This window comes from Leptosomus discolor, chromosome 2 (assembly GCF_034619465.1).
Source record: "Leptosomus discolor isolate bLepDis1 chromosome 2, bLepDis1.hap2, whole genome shotgun sequence".
NCBI classification, from domain to species: Eukaryota; Metazoa; Chordata; class Aves; order Leptosomiformes; family Leptosomidae; genus Leptosomus; species Leptosomus discolor.
In genome coordinates, this window is record NC_141392.1 from 57,799,126 (window position 1) to 57,815,585 (window position 16,460).

Here is a 16,460-nt window from a genome sequence, read left to right on the forward strand (position 1 = left end):
TGTTTTCTAGTATGAAAAATAGAAATATTAATGTAATTTGTGGTGCAATGGTATTTTCTAGCCATTGTTTGTTACTTGCTTTGTAAATAAATCATCAGTAGTTAACCAGGGGAAAATGTACTTTGATGAATTTAGGTGTATTCTAAAATACAACTCTATGGAACAGGGTTCTTTTGTCTTTTATTTCTGCAGCCAAAATGTATTTCTTATTTTCATTGTTAAAATCTGTGTAACAACACACGTCTAATGTGAATTGTTTGTTTCTGCCATGGACTGCATAATAAAGATTGAAGGCCAAATCCTTGCAAGTTGTAAATTAAAGTAATGTTTGAGTTTCATCACTGTGTTGCAGCTAAATATGTAGCCGTATATATCAAGCAGAATATGAAACTAGATATAGCAGAAGTGCCTTATTTTTTTTTTCCCTTTTCTATTGAAAATTCCACTGTGCTGTCATAGGGATTTAGTGTTTCATTTTGTATTAGTTTAGCAGGGTGTCCTCACAGTCATCACTAAAGTTTAAACCAGAGTCATCATCATTCTAAGAGGCTTTGCATCTAATTTTTAAACAGCATAAGGTAGGCACTTGGAAGAATTTGACATACTGTTTTGCACTACACAGTAGTAGTATTTAGATAACAAGAAGAACATAGAATACACTAGAAATGCAAATGGATTAATATCATACAATGTCATTACTATCTGATGGGTTCTGAGTAGTCTGCCATGCTTACATACAACAACCTGAACTGATAGATCAGAAATATGTTTAATTACACTTAAAATCATAGTTTCATGACTAGTCAAAAGTTCATCAGCTTTCTCAGAAGTTACATAATGAATTTAAACCAGTATTTCTTCTGTACTTAGAATGGAATGAAGTTCACAGGCAAAATACTACGACTTCCGAACAGACAGCCTAATATTTTTAAAGATATTTTCTGCTCCTAGTCCAATAATTAATTGAGCAACCTGACTGTAAATATTTTTAGCAGTAGTAACGTTGTTGTAGCCTTGATGGTCTAAGGATAGGAGGAAGCAAATTTTATTAGCAGAGCATTAGCAAAAATAAATAAAATATCTTTTTTTTTTTTTTTTTCCAGAAGGCCTGAATGTTTATTGGTAGTGCTTTGCAGTAAGTCGCATTTTATTACACAACCTCTGTATCTGCATTGTAAACCTTTAATAAAAGTGCTTGTGTTTCTTGTATATTTGCAACATGCTGTATTCAAATACACGTTGATTAACATATGTCATATATTAATAGCTTAGCTTTAAAAAGTGCCATGTGATCAGCCGATACCAACACAACTGCCTTCAAGGTTCTCAGATTGACTACCTGACTGCTTTACAGAATGTGTTGTATTTTTTATTTTAAAAAGGAGAAATCCCAATGGTTCATTATTTGAAAAGGATATGGGCAGAACTCAGTTTTGAACCCAAAGTGCACACGTCCCTCCTGTGCTGAGGACTCGCGGTAGGGCTCCAGGAGCCAGCCAGCACAGGGAGCCTGTCTCCAGCAACAGAAAGACAGCATAAGCAGAGGGAAACTTTCCCTTTCTAGCTTCTGGCAGACAGAGGCTTCCCAGGCTCTTTCCTATTAAATTAAACAGCCTGGGCATGTGCCCAGACACTCTAACAAGCTTGCCTGTGCCACTAAACCCACAGGCAGGGTAAAGCCTTGTGCTGCCACCTGGCTCCCTGCTGACCTGCACACTCCTATACAATTTTGGAGGCTAAAAGAATTTGCTAGCTCAAATGCAAGCTGTTTTGTCCCAGTGGGTCTCGGTGTCCTGACAATGTTATCAGGCACATTTTCTCTATTGTTCTCATAATTTTTAAAAGACTTTAGTGATTTTTTTTTTTTTATGGTGGGACTGGACACATCCCTTAATCTATAAACTCATAGAGGTTGTTACTTAAAACGTCCTCTAGCAAGGCATCCCATGGTTGAGTTGTGCTGAAATATGCTTGGTTTGTTCATTTAAAAGTTCTGCCAAGTATATTATTTGAGCATAACTATTTCTTATATCTGGAGGGAAAAAAATAGTGAATAATGGCCGCTCAGTATGACATTTGAGCAAGAAAATATCAATATGACTATTCAGTAAGGAATAATCATGACTATTTTTTTTCCTCTCTTCATGCTGGTCATGATTTTACAGATTTTATTGTGTAACTCCTCGGTTGTTTCTTCCCTAACATGCTCATTGCCATTTTGAACACTCTTGAGCACTGCATGGATGTTTTCAGCAGACTAGCCACAATGATTAGCCTGCAAAGATCTTTTGCCTGATCAGTAACAACTAATTTACTACCCACTGTTGTACATATGTGGTTGGAAATTATTTTCTCTGTATGCACACATTATTTTGTGTATATCAACGTTGCATGCCATCCATCATCTGATCCCCCAGTCACCCAGTACCTTGAGCTCTTTGTCACATTTGGCCTAGCTTTGACTATTTTACATAATTGTTTTTATAAACATTACTTCACTGCATGTCCCTCTTACATGAAATGTGTGACAAAATGGGACGGCAACTTTCTGGGACATCACTGGAAACCTCCCTTCTGCTTACTGTTTATTCCTACTGTTTGTTTCTTGGCTTAATTCATTAAAGATTTTTTTTTTCCTTTATGTCATTATACTTTGGTTTCTTTAAAAGCCTTTGGTGAGGTACAGCATCCAACAGGTTTTTTGGAACAGATGCACACTGTCTCAGCTGGATCACTTTTTTCCCCATGCTCATCAGCTCTTCCAACGACCTCTGAAATGCTGGGTCAGTTCTTCCTCATTCTGTCATACTTGCCACCTGTCTATCCATTCTGCTCTTCCACCTCCCTGGCTTACTGAAAAATCAGAATTACCTGTCGGTAGTTCACCTCTCCTCAGGCCCTTCTTTTTTTAAAAAACGTGAGGTTCCCAACTGTCATGTATTATTTTATTTCTAAAGTCAGTTTTAAAGTGCATAATACAACACAGTTAGCTGCTCAGCAATTTCATACCTGAGTTCTTTTAGAACCTTGAGTGAGTAACATCTGGCCCTCACTATTTGATCCTATTGGAAAAAATGATTTATTTTTACAGAATCGCAGACTGTTAGGGGTTGGAAGGGACCTTGAAAGATCGCCCAGTCCAACATCCCTGCCAGAGCAGGACCACCTAGAGTAGATCACACAGGAACACATCCAGGCGGGTTTTGAATGTCTCCAGAGAAGGAGACTCCACAACCTCTCTGGGCAGCCTGTCCCAGTGCTCTGTCACCCTTACAGTGAAAAAGTTTTTCCTTATATTAATGTGGAACCTCCTGTGCTCCAGCTTGCACCCGTTGCCCCTTATCCTGTCATTGGCCGTCACCAAGAAAAGCCCGGCTCCATCCTCCTGACACTCGCCATTTTTGTATTTATAAGCATTAATGAGGTCACCTCTCAGTCTCCTCAGCTGACATTTCATTCTGAGACACCTCTTCAGGCTTCCCCTCTATGGAGGACGCGACACAGAAACTCTCCTAAGTTCCTCTGTAATGAATTCTCATGTGAAGGATTGATATATCTTTTCATCTTCCACCATGTTCTTTATTTCCTAGTTATTTACTTCACCCTTGGCAGCCTTCCAGTTCATCATGCTATGTTTACTCTAGGTTTGAATATTTTTTCATATTGCCAGCGTACAAGAGGAGTAGTCAAAGAAGCTAAGTCCGTAGCAAAAAAGCTAACTGATCTATAATGACTCTCAGGGTCAAACACTGCATCATTTGGAGAGATAGCATGTACACCAGAGAAGTAACTTACTATATATCCAGAGATCCCTTCAAAACACCATTTCTATGATTCTGCAATTGCAATGGTACAGCACACAGGGCCTCAGTGAAGTTTTGGATATAGAAGACAGCAAATAAATCCTCTATATTAATGCCCTTGTTTTGCGTCCATCCTGCATCCACATTTCTGTGTGAATAGAAGTGAGATGAAGCAAGCCAGCAGCTGCTGAACATACTGCTCTCAGCTGTTCCCAACTTGCATAAGCCCCTGGAGAAGAACTGTTGTCCTCAAGAAGCACATCAGCTGACATCAGGAACCAGCCTAATGACACAAGGCAAGAGGATCCTGTAAAGAGCAAAAAAAGATGATGCAAAACGGCATCAATCCCCAAGTTCCATTTGTTTCATAGGCACCACCTGACCAGAAAGTAAGGGAGCATTCAAACACAGTAAACCATGTGTTGGTGCCAAGAAAGGATGAGGGGGTAACATGAGAGGAAACCACAGTAGGTTCAGTTCCCAAAGACTCATTTGTATGTAGCATGCAGCTGCAATAAGTCAGCCCCCTGGGCCTGAACTGTGGAGCATGGCCTGATCCATGATGCCACTTTGGGCAGCACTGACAGTTCGGTTTCTCTAGCCTTCAATCTCTCAATGATTTTGTTGATTTGGAAGAGATGAAACCCCAGTATGTGAGTTTACATCTTCCCTGATGTACTATCTAATGCCTGGAGAGGAAGCAGTGATCAATTCTGTTTATGATCCAAGGGAAGCTGCACAGACAGTGCGCAGCTCCCCAGCAAGACATAGCTGACCTCTGGGATGTTGAGCCATCTGCAGCCTCCCAAAGTCCCACAGTAAAATGACTCATCAGGTTAAGGGCAGGACACAGTGTTTTCTTTGGATGAAGATCTTTGCAACCATTTCATACTCCTACTGTCTCTTAAAATTTACAGTAAGGATCAGCACAATAACTATACAAACCTGTATTCAATTTTTAATGTAGCATCAAATTAGTTCCACTGCATCAAATTCACCTTTGGCATTAACTGAAGAAACAGAAGATATTTTTTGTTTGTTGGACAATTCAGTGAAAGTTTTGGAATGATTTGTAGTATCAGGCTAAATTCGCAAGTGCTACTTTAGTGAGGAATATAAAAGTAGTATGGTTAAAGATGAGACACACATTTATTGTGTATTACTCCAATTAATCACTTCTAATCCAAGACCCTTTTCTGGAGTACACATGAATTTGCACATACCCACAGAAATGTGCTGATACTGATTGCAACAAAACAAAACACCTGGAATTGAAGAAAGATGTATTAAAGCCTGTAAAATTATTGAGCGCTCACAGTATTTTTTGCTTCATAATATTTTCTAGATAACATTTTATTTCACTATTCTTTTCATCATAAACTTAGAGGGGGAAAAAAGGGATACTTCTCTTTAGACTCTCATTCACATGTCTGCAAAAAGCCCAGGAACAGGCATCAAATATGTTAATAGGAACTATGCATTTAAAAGGAACAATCATTTCTATGAAGGACTAGGACTGGAAAGAAAAGCATTACACAATGAGCAGATGATTGCTTCTGTGTTGGGGAAGAAGCAGCAGTAGGTCCACTGAGCTTACACCAGACAGGAGGTAATATAGCAACCATAAAGCAGAGGCAGTAATGTTAAAGGGAAAGGGATGGGGGAGTGAGAAGGGGAAACCTTAGTAAAACAGCCTGTGGAGATAACCACCTACGTGACATTTAAAACTTGCCCTGCATTTGACTCCAGTGTAGGTATTCCTGATTTCACTTAATTTTCATGCATAATAATTTTACTTATACTGTACTGGTTTATTTTCTTTTTTTCGCTCACTTCTAAATTGTGTTTTAGTGTGGATGTATATTTGTTCAGGGTCTGTAAGAGATTTGCTGAAGTTTTGCCATGGTTACCTAAAATCCACTGCCACTAGTGTCCTGTGGTATTACTTTTAAACCAAAACTCTCTGAGGATTTCTTCAGATGGTATTTTGCTCATCCCTTACAGGCAAATTCACCAATCCAGAGATTTGAAGGCCAAAACCAAATGCTATAACCTTCTGTTCAGACTTTCTACAAAACCGTTCTGCTAGTCTTTTAACAAGACCAAATGATCCCACAGCTTGATGTAACATGTTTTTGGTTTCAAGAGAAGTGGGAAGGGAGGGTATTCTTAATCCAATGAGTTTAAAGGACAGCAATCCCATTATATCGTTATGATAATTCTGTCCAAAACATGTATCTGCTACATATATTTTTCACAGGGCAGCTACCTGAAAGGGCCATTGCTTCAATTCCTCCCTATTGCAATGCCTTTTCTGAGATTTTAAGGACGCCCGGCTATTAGAAGCCACTATCATGGATATTGGATTTGTATGAGATGCTTCTTAAAGCGATAACTTTGATCTAATGAGTTTATTCTCCCACCTTTCCTTCAAGTAAATTCAAGACAGAGAGGCAGGCTCCTCCAGGGCTGTTCAGAGCATTTATCACTGGGAGCCTCACCTGAACCAGGATGAGGTTCAGCCTCATTAGGAAAAAACAGACCGTTGCAAAATCTTTCTTCTCCTCCAAATACATTAAATGAAACACTTTGCATTTCTTAATTTTCTTCCTGTAAGTCATGGTTTCCAAATTTCCATTCATTGTGTATCACTTACAGCCAACGAGCCTGTTAAAAGCAGTGTCTGTGTTGGTATGGAAATGAGAACAGTACACAGCATTTCAGACACATACATGACATTTCAGAAACGTATTCATATACTAGCTACTGTCCTTCCTGAAAAATACATATTTAGGGGGCAACATGGTCATCCAGGCATTATAATCTCCAAGGATTTTATGAAACTGAAGCAAATTCTTCAAACTCCTAAAAACTAACTTGAGAAAATAAAATAGTGATGAAATAAATAAATATTTTTAGAAAAGCACAATTATCCACATTCAAATTTAAAAATTCTAGCCTGTGAAGGGTCTAGAGAACAAGTCTTCTGAGGAGTGGCTGAGAGAACTGGGGTTGTTTAGCCTGGAGAAGAGGAGGCTGAGAGAGACCTTATCACTCTCTACAACTACCTGAAAGGACGTTGTAGTGAGGTGGGTGTTAGTTTCTTCTCCCAAGTAACAAGTAGGACAAGAGGAAATGGCCTCAAGTTGCACCAGGGGAGGTTTAGATTGGACATTGGGTAAAATTTCTTCACTGAATGGCTTGTCAAGCATTGGAACAGGCTGCCTAGGACGGTGATGGAGTCGCCATCCCTGGAGGTATTTAAAAGACATGTATGTGTGGTGCTCAGGGACACGGTTTAGCGGTGGATTTAGCAGTGTTAGGTTTGCAGTTGGACTCGATGATCTTAAAGGTCTTTTCCAACCTAAACGGTTCTAATTCAGCACAGACATAGACAGAAAGACAGGTGGTACGAAAGAGGAGAGAGATCTGTTTTTATACAATTAACATGGAGTTTCTCTGCCACCTCTAATGCATGGCTTTCTTAGGAGAGAAGGAAAGCTTTCTCACAATTATCTCATATTCTAATTCCAAATGACAGAGATAATGATGGCAATATAAAAAGGCAACATAAATGCTCTATCAAATACTTTAGAAAAAAAAATAGTCTTGTGTTGCTCTGTAATGAACTGCATTAAGCCAAAGACCATCAGCACAGAGGGAGGTTACAGTTATTAGCAACACCAATGGGAGGCCTCCTGTGCAGAGTTTGTCTAGTGATGATACTCATCTTCTCCATTACCACTAATTAATGTCAATGCATGAAATTCTGATCCATCATAAGCTGGTGCTTAGATTTGGTCTGATCCTCTCAAAAAAAAAAATCTCTTAAACATTGTATAATAACTGTTGTGTTAGTGTTATGATGCCACCATTCTCTGCTTTTATGTAATTGCATTGTGATACACAGAAGCAATCTTGATTTGTAAATCTTTCAGAGCAAGAGGGTTTGACTGCCTTCATCATCAGACCCCTAACACATTTGGATCCACCAGGTTGTATTTAGCCCTCTGACTTAACATGCAGGGAGCTGGGAAGGGTGCTTTCTTGTAATGTTGCACGAAGCATCAGAAGAGAAAAATAAAATAGATATTTACAGAAAGAGGCTGTGACAGTAAACAGATGTGCAGAAACACTCATGTAATGCATCATTTACACAGGAATGGTGAGTGGCGTGTGCCCTGAGCCCTCCTGTTCCCTGTTCTTTTGTCTTCTGATTCTCTGGAACATCAGATGCAAGGAAAAATTCCAATGAAGGACTAGAAAAAAGTAGTTAAGTTTGAACAGCCTCTATCATATCTGCATTATTGATTAAACTAAGCAAACATTCAGTAAAAGAATCACAGAATCATGAGGTTGGAGTAGACCTCTGAAATCATCAAGTCCAACCGTTGACCCAAGACCACCACACCCACTAAACCATGTCTGAAGTGCCGTATCTACACGTTTTTTGAACAGCTCCAGGGACGGTGACTCCACCACTTCCCTGGGCAGCCTGTTCCAATGGATCAAGGTTGAATATGTACATCCACAGACTAGCTAAGCAGTGAGAGAGAATTTGGATTATCTGAACTAAATTGTACCTTATTCACAAACATGTTGCTTCTTCCAAAAATTCAAAAGAAAACACTAGTTGTTAGAAATCTCAGAGGGGGAAAAAAGAGAAGAATATCATCTTGTGCCTGGTAAAAATTCAGCCAAAACATAGGAAAGTACAAGTAATTTTGCCTTCATACTATTTTCTAAAATGTAATAAATGGAAGCACTAATCAGGAGAAAATTTTTTAAAGTTCAAGAGAAACAGCAGATGGCCGAATTAGAAACTGGGTACCAGTGGAAGTTAAAGTGTTGATCTTACTGCCTGGTTTGGAGATTTCAGTACTGACAATCCCCATATGATGTATTTTCCAATCAGTTATCTGTCCTGCCACAAAAGCAATCAATTTGTTGCTATATAATGCAGATAAAAGTTTGATACAAAGCAAAAATCAGAAGAAGGCCTTTCAGTTTGTTTGTAGGAAAAGGCTTTCAAGAGAACTCAGCATAAACTTAAAAAACATAACTGAGAAAATCAAATAACTCAGAAGTAAGTCACTGCAAAAATTACTGAATGGTCTTTGGAGAATCAGAGATAATCTGTTTTCATGCTAATTTACCAAAACTCTGACCCTATATTGAAACATTTTTTTGGTCAAAAAAACCCCCAGTGAATAATAGGTAGCAAGAAGGACATGGACAACCCCAAAAGACTGTGCCTGCAGGCAACCCACGCTGGGGCAGGGACCCACCTGAGGCCACTGAAGCAGTATTTTGACCATTGCAGTTGGCACATTTTATTTATTTCCAGAGGTTTTCCTCAGTACCTGAATCCTAATGAAAAGTTTGTATTAATTGGCAAGAATTAGTCAAGACTGTTTTGCCCTTGACACAATCTGCCATCAGCACCCTATTTTTTCTGTTAATTTGGAGATGTGGAAGGGCCTGTTGTAGATTTCTAAAGTAACCTCCCATTTTTCCAAATGAGAGTCAGATGCCTGTAGCGCAGGCAAGCTTCTTCATGCTGCCTTGACTTTAATAATGAAAAAGACAAAAAGACAGGGAATTCAGCTGTTGAATCACACTCCACAGGGTGCCAGCTGAGCCCACCCCTCCCTTTGTAGCTGAGTGAGCTAGCACAAGCCAGGTCAGCTGCGTATTTCTTCTGCAAAGGCATCTGCAATTGCGCAGAGCCATATTCTGGCTTCAGGAGAGATGAAGACACACAAGGAGAACTGGGCTTACAGGGTCTAACTCTGCAGTGGACAATGTCAACTCCAGGATGCAGCACCTCTTGTCAGAGGGGACATTTAAGCTAAGGAAACCTCTTCAACTTTCCCCTTCCCTTACACAGAGCCTCCTGAAAGTATATAGGGAATTGGCTGATATAGCTGCCAAGCCACTCTTCATGATATTTGGAAATTCATGGCAGTCAGATGGAGTCCCTGGTGACTGGAAAAAGGGAAACATCGCACCCATCTTTAAAAAGGGTAGAAAGGAGGACCCTGGGAACCACCAACCTGTCAGCCTCACCTCTGTGCCTCGGAAGATCATGGAACAGGCCCTCCTAGAAGCTGTGCTAAGGCACGTAGAGGACAGGGCGGTGATTCGAGACAGCCAGCATGGCTTCACCGGGGGCAAGTCCTGCCTGACCAACCTAGTGGCCTTCTATGATGGAGTGACTACATCAGTGGACAAGTGAAGAGCTACAGATGTCATCTATCTGGACTTGTGCAAGGCCTTTGACATAGTCCCCCACAACATCCTTCTCTATAATTGGAGAGAGATGGATTTCGTGGGTGGACTGTTCAGTGGATGAGCAATTGGTTGGATGGTCACATCCAGATAGTGGTCAACAGCTCGATGTCCAGATAGAGACCAGTGAAAAGTGGTATTACTCAGGGGTCTGTTTTGGGACCAGTGCTCTTTTATATCTCCATCAATGACACAGACGGCAGGATCGAGTGCACCCTCAGCAAGTTTGCAGATGACACCAAGTTGAGTGGTGTGGTTGACATGCCTGAGAGACGGGATGCCATCCAGAGGGACCTGGGCAAGCTTGAGAAGTGGGCCTGTGTCAGCCTGATGAAGTTCAACAAGGCCAGGTGCAAGGTCCTGCATGTGGGTCAGGGAAATCCCCAGTATCAATACAGGCTGGGAGATGAAGCAATTGAGAGCAGCCCTGCCGAGACGGGCCTGGGAGTACCGGTGGATGAAAAGCTGGACATCCGCCAGCAATATGTGCTCACAGCCCAGAAAGCAAATTGCCTCCTGGGATGCCTCAAAAGAAGCATGGCCAGCAGGTCAAGGGAAGTGATTCTGCCCCCACCTGGAGTACTGTGTCCAGCTCTGGAGCCGTCAGCCCAGAAAAGACATGAACCTGTTAGAACAGGTCCAGAGAAGGGCCACCAAGATGATCAGGGGGCTGGAGCACCTCTCCTCCGAAGAAAGGCTGAGAGAGTTGGGGTTGTTCAGACTGGAGAAGAGAAGGCTTCAAGGAGACCTTATAGAGGCCTTCCAGTACTTAAAGGGGGCCTATAAGAAAGAGGGGGGCAATCTTTTTAGCAGGGCGTGCTGCAGTAGGACAAATGGTTTTAAACTAAAAGAAGGTAGATTTAGAATAGATATAAGGAAGACATTTTTTATAATGATGGTGTGATGCACTGGAACAGGCCACCCAGAGAGGTTGTAGAAGCCTCATCCCTGAAAATATTTAAGGTCAGGTTGGACTGGGCTCTGAGCAACCTGATCTAATGGAAGGCATCCCTGCTCACTGCAGGAAGTTTGGACTCAATGACCTTTAAAGGTACCTTCCAACCCAAACTATTCTATGATTCTATATTGCCATCAGGAACTCATGCATGAATTGTCAGTTCTTGGGTTCTGAAAGATTCACTGCTACTGTTAATCGTCACAGCTTGTATTTGCAGCTCTGTGTCATCTGCTGTTAATGAGTGGAGTAGCATTGCTGGGTAGCAGGAAGCAGCTGAGACCACCTGAAGACACCATTCTCCAAGGCTGTGCAAGTTTGCTTTCACTTGAGCCAGTATCTGTGTTCTTTTTGTCAGTCCCCATGTACATTAAAAAGAACAATTATGCAACTCTGTCTTACACAGTCAAACTGACTTCCTCTGTCGGAGCTGATTCAGCACTTCTGCACTCTGCCTCCATCTTTGCCGAGGCACAAAAATGCCCTCTAGAGTTGAGATAAAAATTTGTGGGAATATAGATGGTCTTTGAAGCAGTATTCAGTCTCTGTCTACTTAGGGATAACAGTCATGTAATCAAGGACTGATGAGCCTGCAGTAGTGCTGGGTCCAGAAAGAGACACCAAGTTACATTGTTTATTAAAGACAAAAGTGACAATTAGGGCACAGATAGAACAGATCTAGGGTGGGCAGAGACTAAGAAGCAAACATCAGCTCATGGCCTAACCCTAGCCCAAACATTAGTTGTCACCCCAATCTGAGAATGCCACCCAACCCCAAATCAAAATTAGAAGAAAGGCAACTGCCTTGCTAACCCTAAAATATCCTTTGAGCTTTTTCTGCTGCCTGGAAAATAATCTGTAACTTCAGCTCTCACTATGCCAAACTGAATGCAACACTAGAGATAAGTTTCTGTCTACCTCTGGATCTCCTATCTTGAATTGATGGCATTTGTCCATGAAGGACCTAGTAATAGAGATCATAAATCATTTCTGTCCTGAACCCTGACACAGTCTAAGCCTAAATTCAATCATGAGCATCCCCTTGGCATACACCAGGACCGCAGCTAGGAACAAAGCAAACATAGGTGCATGATGCGGTGCTCACCTACCTCTGTGTCCCTTCTACACCCAATACTAACTCACACTTGCTCTGACACAAAATCTAATCTTAACTTTAGACTAATCTTTACCAGCAAAAGCAGCTGGACCAACACTGAAATATGAACAAGAAACCCTGGCCAGCCTTAGACACAACTGAGCACTTCAGCCACTGCTGTTCTGCACCCTACTGCAGATGTTCTCAGGCAAAAATAAAAATGCAGAACTAGACCAGGTGATCTATGCTGGGCTTGGATCCACAAATCAGCATTGTGTCAGAGAACAGCTACCATGGATGCTAGCATCCAGAGGAAGGGCCTGGCCACATCGTCTCTAATTCCTCTGGCCCAGCACCCAGGACTGCCTGGGGTATGGCCTGACCAGGTTGCCCTGCGATCACTCAGAGCAGCCATGCTCCCAAATCAGCCAACACCTTCCTGCATCTGGACTTTATTCCCAGAGGTTGCTTCACACTCAGATTTTTTTTATGAACAGTGTTGCCACACAAATTCTGCCTTCGTCATTCCTCTAATTCCTCATGGGACTTGTTTCCTTCCTTTGTTTAATGAGTGAGGTTCCTACATCCCCTATTCAAGACATATATATATATCATTTATATCACTGTCTCCAAAGTGCTAAGCTTTGTTTGCTACCTCATTCCTGAGACTCTCACTGGCTTCTTCCATCCAGTAACAGCACCATAATTCATCCTTTTTTGGGTATTAGAAAACACAGTTCAGAAACAGCACATAAGATGCAGCCAACCAAATTGCCTCAAGTTGTCATCAGCAAGATGAGCAGAATTAAATTACTTCACAGCAAGCAAATGATGCTCATGATGAAATATCACATCAAGCTGGAAAGGTGATGTGTGTGTTTTATGGCAGTATAAAATCTTATTTGGGGCACCTCCTGGCATTTGTAGAGCAAAATTTTCAAATTACACAGGAAAGGACACCACCACCAGGGTCATCTTCATTGCCACTGTAATTTATGAACTTAAGTTCTAGCCAAGGTGAACTGGATTTACTGTTTGTAATAAAAATAAGATTTAAGAAAATGCAGCTTAGACACGTACCTTCTACTTCAGCAACAGGACCGCAAGAGCACAGATGGGCTTGTAGATTACCACAACACAGCTGTCATTGCAAGGGCTGAGGACATTGGAGATGCCTCTGAATTTTCAGTTGTCTTCCTCTGTTGCACCATGACAGTGTATTTTGGGACTTGCTGGACTTGTGCAGATGTTTCATGAGGGACAGAAACATGCCACTGTCCTTAGTACCAGCATGAGAGCATTTTCCACAAAACAACCTTCAACCTCTCAACCCTCATTGTTTTAGGGCAGACGGCAAAGCAGCTTGAATAAGTTATTGGCTGGGATTCATTGATGTTAAATAACCAGTTGTTAAAAATTATCCTTTCTGAGACATCAGCTGTATGGCAGGTTGTGGGTTTCCACTGATCTCATGCCACTCATTTTCCTGCAGGCAATAATTAGCCCTTTTTCCTCCCAGATTTACCACTTCTCTTTTCCTAGTGCCTGCCTTGGCCCCTCAGGCATTAACTTGTTTTTCCTCTCAGAGCATCTTTATCCTCAGACTGTACTGGGTTTCAGTTTACTGCTTCTGTTTCAGGTCTGGAGAGGGTGAGTGTACCAGACAACACCTCCGTTTTTCCACCTGCAGCAAATGCTCTCACCTCAGTGTAAAACTCTCTCAGGTGTAGTCCGAGACCACCACGCCTACGGCAGTAACACTATTACCTCCCCTCTTACATATAAACCTCTGATTTTCTCCTTTGCTTGCTGTCTCGCTAGCAGCCAGCAGGCTGTGCTAAGGGAACAGTTTTCTCCATCAGAAAAACTTGCTGAGACCCGTTTGCAAGAAGCTGTGTTTTCCCACTGGCAATACAAGAAGAATTGTGAGTGTCTGTCTGAGACCAACACCACTTTGCCCAGAAGTGGAAAGAGGAAAAATACACTTTCCCCACCAAAACAACAGAGCTGTTTGTCACCATGCACAGTGTCCCACGTACTACCAAGGTTTCTGTCAAACGATTTTAAACATCCCCTGGTGACAGCTAGGCCTTTTCTTGAGCACAGAAAGATAATATAGGAACTTTCCCCCTGACAGTACGTACTTTCTTCCAGCAACAAGAAACAGCCCATGATAACATCAGAAGAATAATGACTGAGTCTTTCCAAAATGTGATGAAATAGGGTCAGATGCCAGGAATGGCGCCTTTGCCCTTTGCGTTGCCAGTGAACATACTGTCCCCAAGCTCACAGGGACTGTCTGGAAGCCCAGTGAAGCCCAGCGCTTTTTTTAAACAGACAAAAGTCAAATCATGATTAGCGACTCATTTCTATTCTTATAAAACTTTGGAACAAGTTATATTTTGTACTATCACAGGAGGGTGTAAATCAAAAGCCAGAGGAAAACAGGAGGCGGTCCAAGCCAGCTAGATGCAGTTTCATAGCTAGCATATTCCGGTGCATGTATGGTGCTCCAGACCCAACCACTGCCTCTCTCATGTCTGCACCAGCATTCCTGCAGCAAGCATTCCAGGAAGGACCCTAAGGAAACATAGCAATTTTTTTTTTTTTTGGTAGGGTTTGGATTTTGGGCCCAGAAACAAAACATTTGGCCATGCATGAGGCACAGCAATCAAGAGCACAGGCTGAGATCATGGTAAATCCCTACAGGAAAACGGTTCCCTCAGGTTGTCTTCACAACCATGTGTTTCAGGGAGAGAAAAGGGAAATCATCACTTGATGAAAGTGAAGCTTCAGCTTTGAGGGAAGATGAGTCAAACTGATGGTCTGCTCGTAAAAGGAAGAGGTCTCCCTCTTCCCTCCCATTTACGCAGCTCCTCTTCCTTCTGCTTCTATCTGCGTGACCCAGCTGCCTCCCTTGTGAGGGCTCTGGCAGACACTGAACCTCTCTCCATGAGCCACTTTTATTCACCATCACAGTAGCTGACTATCCAGCTTGCTGTGTCTGTTCCTTGCTGCCTGACTCAGTTGAGCTCACAGGGGTGCCAAATGATGAGCAGATTAGCCCAAAGCAAGCAGTGGGAGCATGTAGGAGATTGGGGGAACAGAGTGGGCCAGGGACATTCTTCCTTCCGGGCAGCCGAGTCCCTAGACAAACTAATTTCTTAGGAAACACACCTTCTCTGTGCTGCTATCTGGCTGGCCTCTCCAGCTAAACTGAAACTCTTTTGACAAAGATCCCAATCCTCTTTTAATTGAAACAGGCTGCTCTGTGAGCTAAAAAAAAAAAATAACTAACAACATTCCACAGCTGTCAGAAGAGACCATCCTTCCTAAAGGGTGGCTACAGCAACCAATTAAAGACAATTAACTAATTTAATAGCAGTTTCAAAAATTACATTGCCAACTAGTGGAGGGCATTCCTCAGTCAAACCATTCATTAACTCTTCCTGGTTCCATATTATGCAACTTCATAGTAATATTAGTCCCAAGGGGAAATTGCTTGTTTAAAGAACCAGCAAATCCTTATTTTATTATATAGCAGTAAACTGAAAAATCCACAGTGAAAAGTAAAAAAAAGGCTGAGCAAAACATTCTCTCATTTCAGTGTTTAATTGACAAGTGCAAACATAAGGCTCTCATTCTGCAAGATGTGTGTCTCATTCCATTAAAATCAAGTCACATGTGTGGGCAACAAGCAGTAAAAAGGCAGCGCTGAGTGCAAACATTGTGCTTTGAGTTTGAAACCAGTGGAAAAAAAAATAGACTTAGCAGATAAAATACCAAATTGAGATTCCATGTACCTTCACGGTGCTGCAGGCCCTGCCCCTTCCTAACAGATGTCTTTGCAAATATGCCCCTATGCATGGCTTTCCCTGTCTACAAAGGGGGTAACAAAATAGACACTCACAATTTTGGCCAGTCCTCAGCATCGAAAGCTTTGTGTAAGAGCACTGCTATTAGTATGCACATATGGCATTTCACCAGGTGAGTTATTTTGCTAAATGTTCATAAAAAACGTGACTTATCTGAATCTTTGCTAGACCAGTGCTAATTTCTCTTCATATGAGAGTGGGAGATGTTTTCATATCCTCTTTTCTATATTTTTATGCGGGAGAAGGTAAAACTGCCATAAGCAACTTCAAGAGTCAGAATAATTTGGGTAGGTCTTAAGGCATCTAGGACCATAGAAGGAGTGTTAGACTTCATACGGTTCCTAAGCTATGGTATGATAAAGCAAGCTGTTTGCCCTATAGAAATGCCATACACTTACATCCTCAAAAATGGACATCATGTGGGCCAGATGGGGTACACA